Source organism: Mixophyes fleayi, chromosome 3, assembly GCF_038048845.1.
Source record: "Mixophyes fleayi isolate aMixFle1 chromosome 3, aMixFle1.hap1, whole genome shotgun sequence".
NCBI classification, from domain to species: Eukaryota; Metazoa; Chordata; class Amphibia; order Anura; family Limnodynastidae; genus Mixophyes; species Mixophyes fleayi.
This window is the reverse complement of record NC_134404.1, coordinates 42,653,928-42,666,863: the sequence shown is the minus strand read 5'-3', so window position 1 is coordinate 42,666,863 and position 12,936 is coordinate 42,653,928.

Genomic DNA, 12,936 nt, shown 5'->3' with positions numbered 1-12,936 from the left:
AGGAATCCTGCAGCGGTACGCCTACTACTGCCACTGCTGCTGTTGCTGCTGTTAGTCGGTCATCTTCCCAGAGGGGAAGTCGTAAGACCGCTAAGTCTTTCACCAAACAATTGACCGTCCAACAGTCGTTTGCCATGACCACCAAATACGATAGTAGTCACCCTATTGCAAAGCGTATAACTGCGGCTGTAACTGCAATGTTGGTGTTAGACGTGCGCCCGGTGTCCGCCATCAGTGGAGTGGGATTTAGAGGGTTGATGGAGGTATTGTGTCCCCGGTACCAAATCCCCTCGAGATTCCACTTCACTAGGCCACTAGGCAGGCGATACCAAAAATGTACAGAGAAGTACGATCAAGTGTCCTCAGTGCTCTTAAAAATGCGGTTGTACCCACTGTCCACTTAACCACGGACATGTGGACAAGTGGTTCTGGGCAAACGAAGGACTATATGACTGTGACAGCCCACTGGGTAGATGCATCCCCTTCCGCAGCAACAGCAACAGCTGCATCAGTAGCAGCATCTACAAAATGGCTGCTCATGCAAAGGCAGGCAACATTGTGCATTACAGGCTTTAATAAGAGGCACAACGCTGACAACATATTAGAGAAAATGAGGGAAATTATCTCCCAGTGGCTTACCCCACTTAGACTCTCATGGGGATTTGTGGTGTCAGACAATGCCAGTAACATTGTGCGGGCATTAAATATGGGCAATTTCCAGCACGTCCCATGTTTTGCCCACACCATTAATTTGGTGGTGCAGCATTACCTCAAGAGTGACAGGGGTGTGCAGGAGATGCTTGCGGTGGCCCGCAAAATTGCTGGACACTTTCGGCATTCAGCCAGTGCCTACCGCAGACTAGAGGCACATCAAAAAAGCTTGAACCTGCCCTGCCATCACCTCAAACAAGAGGTTGTGACGCGCTGGAACTCCACCCTCTATATGCTGCAGAGGATGGAGGAGCAGCAAAAGGCCATTCAGGCCTACACAGCCACCTACGACATAGGCAAAGGAGTGGGGATGCGCCTGAGTCAAGCGCAGTGGAGACTGATTTCCGTGTTGTGCAAGGTTCTGCAGCCATTTGAACTTGCCACACGAGAAGTCAGTTCCGACACTGCCAGCTTGAGTCAGGTCATTCCCCTGATCAGGCTGTTGCAGAAGCAGCTGGAGAAAGTGAGGGAGGAGCTGGTAAGCCATTGCGATTACAGCAAGCATGTAGCTCTTGTGGATGTAGCCCTTCGTACGCTTTGCCAGGATCCGAGGGTGGTCACTCTTTTAAAGTCAGAGGAATACATTCTGGCCACCGTGCTCGATCCTCGGTTTAAAGCGTATGTTGTGTCTCTGTTTCCGGCGGACACAAATCTACAGCGGTGCAAAGACCTGCTGGTCAGGAGATTGTCCTCTGAAGAGGACCGTGACATGCCAACAGCTCCACCCTCATTTTCTTCCACATCTATAGCTGCGAGGAAAAAGCTCAGTTTTCCCAAAAGAGGCACTGGCGGGGATGCTGATAACATCTGGTCCGGACTGAAGGACCTGCCAACCATTGCAGACATGTCTACTCTCGCTGCATTGGATGCTGTGACAATAGAAAAGATTGTGGATGATTACTTTGCTGACACCATCCAAGTAGACATGTCAGACAGTCCATATTGTTACTGGCAGGAAAAAAAGGCAGTTTGGAAGCCCCTGTACAAACTGGCTCTATTTTACCTGAGTTGTCCCCCCTCCAGTGTGTACTCGGAAAGAGTTTTTAGTGCAGCGGGGAACCTGGTCAGTGAGCGGCGAAGGAGGTTGCTTCCTCACAACGTTGAAAAAATGATGTTTATAAAAATGAATAATCAATTCCTCAATGAAGTACAGCACTGCCCTCCAGATACTACAGAGGGACCTGTGGTTGTGGAGTCCAGCGGGGACGAATTGATAATGTGTGATGAGGAGGAAGTACACACTGTAGGGGGAGAGGAATCAGAGGTTGAGGATGAGGACGACATCTTGCCTCAGTAGAGCCTGTTTAGTCTGTACAGGGAGAGATGAATAGCTTTTTTGGTGTGGGGGCCCAAACAAACCAATCATTTCAGTCAAAGTTGTTTGGTAGGCCCTGTCGCTGAAATGATTGGTTTGTTAAAGTGTGCATGTCCTATTTCAACAACAGACCTCTCAACTGCAGCTCATCCCTCCTCTGCGGGGATAATGTCTCCTGTGCTCTGACACGTCACTCTGTGTACTCTCAGCCTCAGGATCTGACACTACAGCTACCATGCCTCTTGTAGCAGCCCTCACTCCAGGGCCTCTTCCATGTGCAGTGTCCCCCTCTCTCTTGGGTTCACTATAGTGGCATGGAGTTCTCCCCCTCATCCAGGGCACACATTCCTTGCCCTGGCTCAGTCACCACGCTCAGACTTCCAGGCAATGCTGGGGGAGCCTGGGAGCTTCCACCCCAGGTCCCCAGCTACAACTCTCCTCTCCTGTGTCTTCTCTCTCTTTCTGACACTTTAAAGATCGTGCCTTTAAATGAAAAAGTCAGTCTTCATTGCACGACTATGTGCAAGTGCAACAGGGACATTTTTTTGGGTTTACAAAGTCAAACAATAACACTACGACCCTGTCTGTCTGGGGTCTGTCAATGACGAATTGTCTGGAGCATGTTTGGAGGAGGTATTGTGGCCCCGGTATCAAATTGGGTACCGGGGCCACCCCACTATGCAGTCCAGATACTTGTTTGGTGGAATTCCGACACGTGGAGGGTTTTTAAATTATATTGTGGCCTCGGTACCAAATTGTGTACCGGGGCCACCACACTACGCAGTCAAGATACTTGTTTGGTGGAATTCAGACCAGTTGAGGGTTTTATTATTATATTGTGTGGACCACTCTATCTATACCACACTACAACTCTATACCACTCTATTTCCTACTTTAATTCTATTTAATTCTATTTCCTACTTTAATTCTATTACTAATTAATTACCATAAAGAGGAACAAAAAAAACCAATTTTACCAAAAGTATAATATGACTTAGACTTACAAACACTACACTTTAAAGATCGTGCCTTTAAATGAAAAAGTCAGTCTTCATTGCACGACTATGTGCAACAGGGACATTTTTTTGGGTTTACAAAGTCAAACAATAACACTACGACCCTGTCTGTCTGGGGTCTGTCAATGACGAATTGTCTGGAGCATGTTTGGAGGAGGTATTGTGGCCCCGGTATCAAATTGGGTACCGGGGCCACCCCACTATGCAGTCCAGATACTTGTTTGGTGGAATTCCGACACGTGGAGGGTTTTTAAATTATATTGTGGCCTCGGTACCAAATTGTGTACCGGGGCCACCACACTACGCAGTCAAGATAGATAGATGCGTATTGCGTATCATAGATAAAGTACATTCAGTGGTGTGGGGCAAATTGAAAAATATTCCAAATGCACTGACATTATCAAAAACAAGAGGTTGTCACACGCTAAAACTCCAACATGTATATGATGGAGAGGATGGAGGAGCAGCCGTATGTGTAGTGTAATGCAGATCTGTTGAAGGTTTTTTATATATTTTATTGTGGTGCCCAGTGCCCACTCCTCTACGCAGTCCAGATACATTTATTGGTGCGAATCATAAAAGTTCAGGGTTTTTAATATATATTGTGGTGACCCACTCCTCTACGCAGTCCAGGTACATTTATTGGTGCGAATCATAAAAGTTCAGGGTTTTTAATATATATTGTGGTGACCCACTCCTCTACGCAGTCCAGGTACATTTATTGGTGCGAATCATAAAAGTTCAGGGTTTTTAATATATATTGTGGTGACCCACTCCTCTACGCAGTCCAGGTACATTTATTGGTGCGAATCATAAAAGTTCAGGGTTTTTAATAGATATTGTGGTGACCCACTCCTCTACGCAGTCCAGGTACATTTATTGGTGCGAATCATAAAAGTTCAGGGTTTTTAATATATATTGTGGTGACCCACTCCTCTACGCAGTCCAGGTACATTTATTGGTGCGATTCATAAAAGTTCAGGGTTTTTAATATATATTGTGGTGACCCACTCCTCTACGCAGTCCAGGTACATTTATTGGTGCGAATCATAAAAGTTCAGGGTTTTTAATAGATATTGTGGTGACCCACTCCTCTACGCAGTCCAGGTACAATTATTGGTGCGAATCATAAAAGTTCAGGGTTTTTAAGATATTGTGGTGACCCACTCCTCTACGCAGTCCAGGTACAATTATTGGTGCGAATCATAAAAGTTCAGGGTTTTTAAGATATTGTGGTGACCCACTCCTCTACGCAGTCCAGGTACAATTATTGGTGCGAATCATAAAAGTTCAGGGTTTTTAATATATTGTGGTGACCCACTCCTCTACGCAGTCCAGGTACAATTATTGGTGCGAATCATAAAAGTTCAGGGTTTTTAAGATATTGTGGTGACCCACTCCTCTACGCAGTCCAGGTACAATTATTGGTGCGAATCATAAAAGTTCAGGGTTTTTAATATATATTGTGGTGACCCACTCCTCTACGCAGTCCAGAAAGATACCTTGTTGCAACGTTTTGGACTAATAACTATATTGTGAGGTGTTCACAATACACTGTAAATTAGTGGAAATGCTTGTTATTGAATGTTATTGAGGTTAATAATAGCCTAGGAGTGAAAATAAGCCCAAAAACTTGATTTTTAAACTTTTTATGTTTTTTTCAAAAAAAATCCGAATCCAATACCTTAAATCCGAACCGAGACCTTTCGTCAAGTGTTTTGCGAGACAAATCCGAACCTCAAAAATAACGAAAATCCGGATCCAAAACACAAAACACGAGACCTCAAAAGTCGCCGGTGCACATCCCTAATATATATATATATATATATATATATATATATATATTTGAACTAAGTCACCTACATGACTGGCCACATAGTTTGAAATATCTCTAAGGAATGCAGCTGGGTGTGACCGTCCCAGCTACTTCATCTCAAAACAATAGTGATGTCAGGACCCACAAGAGCTCTTTATTCTTCAACATTATTAAGACTTCCCAGTTTGCTAATTCCTTGTAAGAGGGCTTGTTAGCTGTGTTGCAGCTTGCCAGAATGGTTTGCGTAGTTAAAGGAAAATGCCTTGAATCACCACCAATTGTTTCAGTCTGACTTTAAAAGATTTGATGCGTAGTGCTGAGTGCTTAGAAGACTTTCTGTCCGGAACAAGTCTATTGTCACTGCGCACGATCACAAGATTCACTCTGCTGATGTATTGATTGTATATATATACATCCTGCACCAAAGCCATGACATACATCTTATTAGGGAAAGTCGTGGACTTAATGTCCCTCTCTCAAGTATATTTGCTAGACAATGTTAAACAAAGCCTCTACAACCCAATGTACCGATTAAGTCCTAATAAGTACAAACTTCTAACAAGTACAAACTCTTATCTTGTGCTCTTCAGCAACGTATTCAGCACAGATCAAGCTGTAAGTCTTAAGAGCAATTAGAGGTTCAGACACATTGAAAAGATTTACATAGAGACAGAGGGCCAGATTTATTTAGACATAAAAAACTGCAATATTTTGGGGACACAGTCTCCCTTTATCAAGAATACATAAGGTACAATGCCCCAGCTCTATTTATGCCTCACCCTGCTCAACAGGTGTTAGACATTACTTCACCAGTACAATGATGTTAACCCCTTCATTTTAAACACATCACATGTTAATAAATAACTTCTATAAGACTTACTACCAGCACAATTGACATATATAAGTTAATGGAGAGTAACTATTATTATATTGTTACATGTTGCAAATGTTATCAATACATTCACAGAAAAATTATCATAAATACTGATAACATCTTATAGATGTGGTTTAGTGGGGTTGTAAATGCATTTTAAAAGATTAGATTCAGGAATAATACCCAAGGCAAGATAGTGTATATAGTGACAGTTGGAACAAATCCAGTCTTGCTGAATGAGTAGTCTTAGCTCCACGTGAAAGTTAGGTGTAACTGCAACTAGTATATCCATCAGGGCCGAAGAAATGTGGTAAGTGGTGGATGCTCCTTTGGATTTCAGTATCATCTCTATGCGGATGATACAGATATCTATCTATCGTCTCCTGATCTTTCACCATCTGTGTTGTCTCGCGTTACTGACTGTCTTTCTGCCATTTCATCTTGGATGTCTTCTCGCCAACTCAAACTCAATCTTTCAAAAACTGAATTAATAATATTCCCACCCAAAAACAGAAGCTTCCTGCCTGACATTTCTATTTCTGTTGATAACATGACCATAAATCCCAACCCGCAAGCTCGTTGCCTAGGTGTAATCCTTGATTCACAACTGTCGTTTATTCCCCACATCAACTTTATATCTAAATCATGTTACCGGTATATACATCTAAAGAACATTTCCAGAATACGCACATATCTCACACAAGACACTGCAAAAACCTTACTTCATGCACACATCTCTCGCATTCACTATTGCAATTCCCTCCTTAGTGGTCTTCCCAAAGTCAGACTTGAACCCCTACAATCTATTTTGCACGCAGCGGCTCGATTGATTTTCCTTGCAAACCGTTATTCCTCTGCTGAGCCACTCTGTCAGTCTCTACATTGGTTGTCTGTAATTCAACGAATGCAATATAAAATTTGATGCTAAGGAGCCGTGCAGAGAGGGGGCACAGTGTGATGAAGAGGAGCGCAGTGTGATGAAGCAGTAACAGTGTGATGAAGGAGGGCACAGTGTGATGAAGAGGAGCGCAGTGTGATGAAGCAGTAACAGTGTGATGAGGAGGCACAGTGTGATGAAAGAGGGGGCATAGTGTGATGAGGAGGCACAGTGTGATGAAGGGGGGCACAGTGTGATGAAGCAGTAACAGTGTGATGAAGGAGAGCACAGTGTGATGAAGGAGGGGGCACAGTGTGATGAAGGGGGCACATTGTGATGAAGGAGGGCACAGTGTGATGAAGGAGGGTGCAGTATATTGAAGGAGGGCCACAGTGTGATGAAGGAGGGTGCAGTATATTGAAGGAGGGCCACAGTGTGATGAAGGAGGTTGCAGTGTAATGAAGGAGGGGGCACAGTGTAATTGAGGGGGCACAGTGTGATGAAGGAGGAGGCACAGTATAATGAAGGGGGCACCATGTGATGGAGGAGGGGCTCAGTGTGATGAAGGAGGGGCACCACATGATGAATGGGGAGTGGTAGAGTGGGATGAAGGAGGAGGCACAGTGTGATGAAGGGGGCACAGTGTGATGAAGGAGAAACAGTGGAATGAAGGAGGAGATGGTCCCCTCTAGTTTATCTATTTTTTGTATTTATTTTGGCCTAGGGGTGCCTCATCTCCTGATGAACGTTTTGAGCAGTTACAATAGCATAACAATAGATTTGCTTTTTTGTATGATATCAATAAATTTGATGAACCAGACCAGGAGAAGCTGAAACGGCAATACAATAGTCTGCAAATCCACTTATCTGACAGTAATAACAGAGACATCAAAGAGTCAAAGTTATATGATGACCTATGTGCCTTCAAAGATCTATTTAAATTGGAATGACCAAAATTAAGTAATTCTTATGAAATATTGAAATTTATTCAAACCAATGATTTGTCATTCCCGAATTTTAGCATTGCCCTAAGAATATTGCTGACACTTCCTGTTAGCGTAGCAAGTGGGGAAATATATTTTTCAAGGTTAAAATTAATAAAAAATGATTTGCAATCCAGCATTTCCCAAAGGCTTGTAAACCTAGCGATAGTTGCTATTGAGAGCGATGTATGTGCCCAGCAGAAGATTGAAGATTTGATTTCCAGATTTGCAAGGATGAAGGCACGCAAGGATAAATGGTTGTAACTAATAACTTTAAATATATATATATATATATATATATATATATATATATATGTGAGTGTGTGTGTGTTCATATATATATTATATAGTATATATATTATATAACATATATATATATATATATATATATATATATATATATTTATATATATGGATATATATACACACATATATATATATATATATATATATATATATATATTTATATATATGTATATATTTGCATATATATATATATATATATATATATATATATATATATATATTTATATATATATATATATATATATATATATATATATATAAACACACACACACACATTTATACACTTAAAAATAATTGTGTGTATATATATATATATATATATATATATATATATATAAATATATATTTGTTTATTTTTTAAATCTCACCATTACCCTTTCCAGCAGCATGATATGCAAGATCAGAATGATTACATGACTGATGTGTTAGCCTGGAAGATATAACTCGCTGCTGTGTAGAGACTTTAAAAGAATTATGTGTACATTGCATTTTCACATTATTGTCTCCTATACTTCTCACCAAACTATTTTGCCAAAAATGTTAAACTTTATTACAAAGAATATATTCTTCATTTATATTATTCATAATGCAATAAATGTTCACTGTTTAATGTGTTTATTTGAGTTACTATCTTTATTAAAGTTTATTATATGATTTCTATTAAAAAAGAAAAAAAAAGAAAAGCAGTATTAAATGAACAAATCATTTATAAAAGAGGAGGGCACAAGTTTGGTTTTTTGCAGAGGGGCGCCGGACATGCTAGCACCAGTCCTGATTTCCATGTGGATATAATATAATTAGATATAGTTTAGAGGCTTGAGGTATGTACTATTTCTTGCTTACCTTGTTGGAGATAAACCAGCTATGTGACAGACCCTGACTTTTTAATGCTTAAACGTGCAATACACTGAGCAATTCACCCAGGAGCAGTTGTATTCACTTACCAGGTCTTTAAGAGGTAGACATGCACATGTGACATCATGTGACGTAATGGTCATGTGACATACCAAGCTATCAGCTGATTACTTAACTCTTGACAGATAAGTTAGGACAATACCAGTCACTGTAGGGTTAGTCAAACTTTTACAGACACTAATACGCTTCCTTTTATTTTATGGGATAAAGGTTGAAAATTTGTAGCGGGACAAAGCATGTTGTATATTTAAAGTTTATTTAGAGTTGAGCTAGGAGGTATCTCCCCTCTCAACTTTACATCTGTCCACATATTTTAAGTTTGCCGCCTCCACCACACCCCCTATAGTGTAATATGTTTCTGCCAAGGTGCAATATTACATCTTCTAGCTGGATTGAATTGCAAGTAGAATATATCAATAATTTATTTTATAAAAATTTACTTTGAAGGAGGGGAACCTTTGAACTCCTGGCAATGGAGAGGAGGCAAGGCTGGTGTAAGCACTCTGGGTGCCACCTCCCAGGGCTGGATTTACCGCTAGGCAACGTAGGCAACTGCCTAGGGCCCAGCGGTCCCCAGAGGGCCCCCCCAGAGCCGATGGTGAGTGGGGTAGGCAAGGCGGAGGGGCCTGCCATCCCCCTCTGTCTGCCGGCATAGTAAACATAATCGCGGCCCCGAAACTGAATTAAGAAAAAAAAAATCAAAGTCGCCTGGTAGTCTCCTCTCCTCCTCTCTCCCATTGAACGTCACGCCCGATGTCATTTTCAATGAGTATTAAGCGAGAAGCATAGGGGAGCAGCAGCGGCGCCACATAAAAGAAAGAAGAACAGAACAGAAAAGAAAAGAAGAAAAAAGAAGAGAAAAAGGCAATTGAAAGGTAAGTAAAATAATGGAGGCACATAGGGTGAGAGAAATGATAGAAATGTGGAACAAGCATGGAGTGCACATAGGGTGAGGGAAATAAGAGAAGGGGGGAGCAAAAATATGGAGGGCACAGTGTGGTGGTGAAGGGGGCACAGTGTGATGATAAAAGGGCAAAAGCATGATGGAGGGCACAGTGTGTTGATGAGGTTGGGGAAAAAAAATTCTCTCTTATACTTCTCCAACAAATTTGCCAAAATACATTCTTTGTAGGGGGGAGCTGTGAGAGCTTGCGCAGGCTCAGTGAGCTTGGACTGGGCGTGCAGGGAATGAAATGACATCGTACGGAGGATTGAGGTAGACTGAGCAGAGTTGGACCAATAATAGCAGCCAGCAGGGAGGGAAATAGCCTTTTTTTCATCAGCAAAGGTGAGTAATGAAAAGTAATCATTATAAAATATTATTGAAAAAACTCCTATTATTCAAATATAATTATTGTAATAATGTACACTCTCCAGTCAAACAGTTTGGGTTAACAATGTCTTAGCATTAAATGCCTTATATCAGACAAAGTTCAAAGTTAACATTGTTTGCACTTTATCTGATATAAGGCATTTAAAGCTATGAAATAATTTTATACAATATTACTTGCACTCACTTAGGTAAGGATTTACAAAGTTAATATTTTTTGGTATAACATTGTTTGCATTATCTTTTCTAGTAGATGCTAAAAGTTAATATATACTATGCTAAAAAAAATATAGTGCCATGGATTGTTTCAGGGAGGGGGACCCCAAACCAGTATCTTGCCAAGGGACCCATGGGGTCTAAATCCGGCTCTGCCACCTCCCCTCATGTGCTGCAAACTATCAAACCCCCCATCCCACCTGCTGCTTTGTGTGGAGTAAGTGGTGGATCCGCCACTGGACCCACCACTAAGCCTAACTGCTGACACAGAAGAGCAGAAGTCAACAACTTGGCAGATAAGAAGCACACTGGGCACCCTCAAGTTTATACAAATAATTAAACACTACCCTTTAAACACTACACTTCTTCTACCTATGTAATCTCTCCGACTTCTCCATCTCTCCCTTTCCTCTATCCGACCACCATCTTCTCTCCTTCTCTCTCTCCTCTTCTCCTGCTCCCCTCCCCCTGCCCAAACCTATTCTGTCCATACGCAACCTCGATGCTCTTGACCCTGCCTCTCTGTCCTCCTCTCTCGATACCCTCCTTTCTCCCCTTTCCTCCCAGGCCTGCCCCAACCAGGTGGTCTCCCTCTACAATCACACCCTCACCTCCGCTCTGGACGCGGTCGCCCCTGCCCACTCCGTCCACCCCCGCTGCTCCAAACCCCAACCCTGGCACTCCAAATTTACCCGCTTCCTCCAAAAATGCTCCCGTTCCGCCGAACGTGACTGGATAAAATCCCGCTCCCTGGCTGACTTCCTCCACTTTAAATTCATCCTTTCATCCTACAGCTCTGCCCTCTCACTCGCTAAACAATCTTTCTTTAAATCCCTCATCTCTTCCCAGTCCTCTAACCCCCGCCGCCTCTTTGCCACCTTCAGCACTCTCTTGGCCCCCTCCCCTCCCCCTCCTCCCTGACTGCCTCTGATTTCGCCTCCTTCTTCTCCTCTAAAATCGAGGCCATCCGACTTGAAATCACCTCCTCCACTCTCTCTTCCACCCCTCCCACTCTTCTGTCCTCCCCCCCCAACCACCTTCCCCTCCACTCCTTCCGTCCCACCACCGGCGAGGAAGTCCACTCTCTCATTTTATCCTCCCCCCCACTACCTGCCCCCTGGATCCCATCCCCTCCCACCTTCTTCGCTCCCTTTCCCCCACCACCTGCTCCCACCTCGCTCACCTCTTTAATCTCTCCCTCTCCACTGGCATCTTCCCCTCCTCCTTCAAACATGCTCTCGTATCCCCCATTCTTAAGAAACCTAATCTCGACCCCACTTCTCTCTCGAACTATCGCCCCATATCTCTTCTCCCTTTTGCCTCCAAAATTCTCGAGAGGCTCGTCTGCAGCCGTCTCACCTCCTACCTTTCTGAATACTCCCTCCTTGATCCTCTCCAGTCTGGTTTCCGCCCCCTCCACTCCACTGAAACTGCCCTGGCTAAAGTCACCAATGACCTCCTCTCTGCAAAAGCCAGGGGCCACTTCTCCCTTCTCATCCTCCTTGACCTCTCTGCAGCCTTTGACACCGTTGACCACCCCCTCCTCCTTCACACCCTCCAGTCTTTCGGCCTCTCCGGCCCAGTCCTGTCCTGGTTCACCTCTTACCTTACTCACCGTTCCTTCTCTGTCACCACCTCTGGGTCTCTCTCCCCCCCTTCCACCCTTCCAGTCAGGGTCCCTCAGGGCTCTGTTCTGGGACCCTTACTCTTCTCTCTATACACCTCCTCCCTGGGTGAACTCATCAGCTCCTTCGGCTTCAGCTACCACCTTTACGCTGACGACACTCAACTATACCTCTCCTCTCCTGATCTCTCTCCCTCCCTCCTCTCTTGGGTGTCCGCCTGCCTCTCTGCCATCTCCTCCTGGATGTCCTCTCGATTCCTCAAACTTAACCTTGCCAAAACTGAGCTCATAGTTTTTCCTCCCTCTCATACCCCATCCCCTTCTGACCTCTCCATCACTGTCGACAACACCTCTATCTCCCCTGTCCCCCAACTTCGCTGCCTTGGTATCATCCTCGACTCCTCTCTCTCCTTTGGCCCCCACATCCTCTCTCTTGCTAAATCCTGCCGCTTCCAGCTGCGCAACATCGCTCGCATCCGGCCCTTCCTCTCCCAAGATGCCACCAAATGCCTTATCCACTCTCTGATCATCTCCCGCCTGGACTACTGCAACCTCCTCCTCACTGGCCTCCCCCACTCTCATCTCGATCCCCTTCGATCCGTCCTTAACGCTGCAGCTAGGCTTATTTTCCTCTCTCGCCGCTACTCTTTTGTCTCCCCCCTCTACCTAGCCCTTCACTGGCTCCCATTCCCCTTCAGAATCATCTTTAAGCTCCTCACACTCACCTACAAGGCCCTCGCCAACTCCACTGCGCCCTACATCTCCACCCTCCTCTCTATTCATGCTCCATCCCACCCTCTCCGTTCTGCCTCTGACCGTCGCCTCTCTTCCCCCCTTATAACCTCCTCCCACGCGCATATCCAAAACTTCGCCCGCGCTGCCCCCCTCCACTGGAACAAGCTCCCTCCCTCCATCAGAACTTCCCCTAATCTGTCCAGCTTCAAACGGGCCC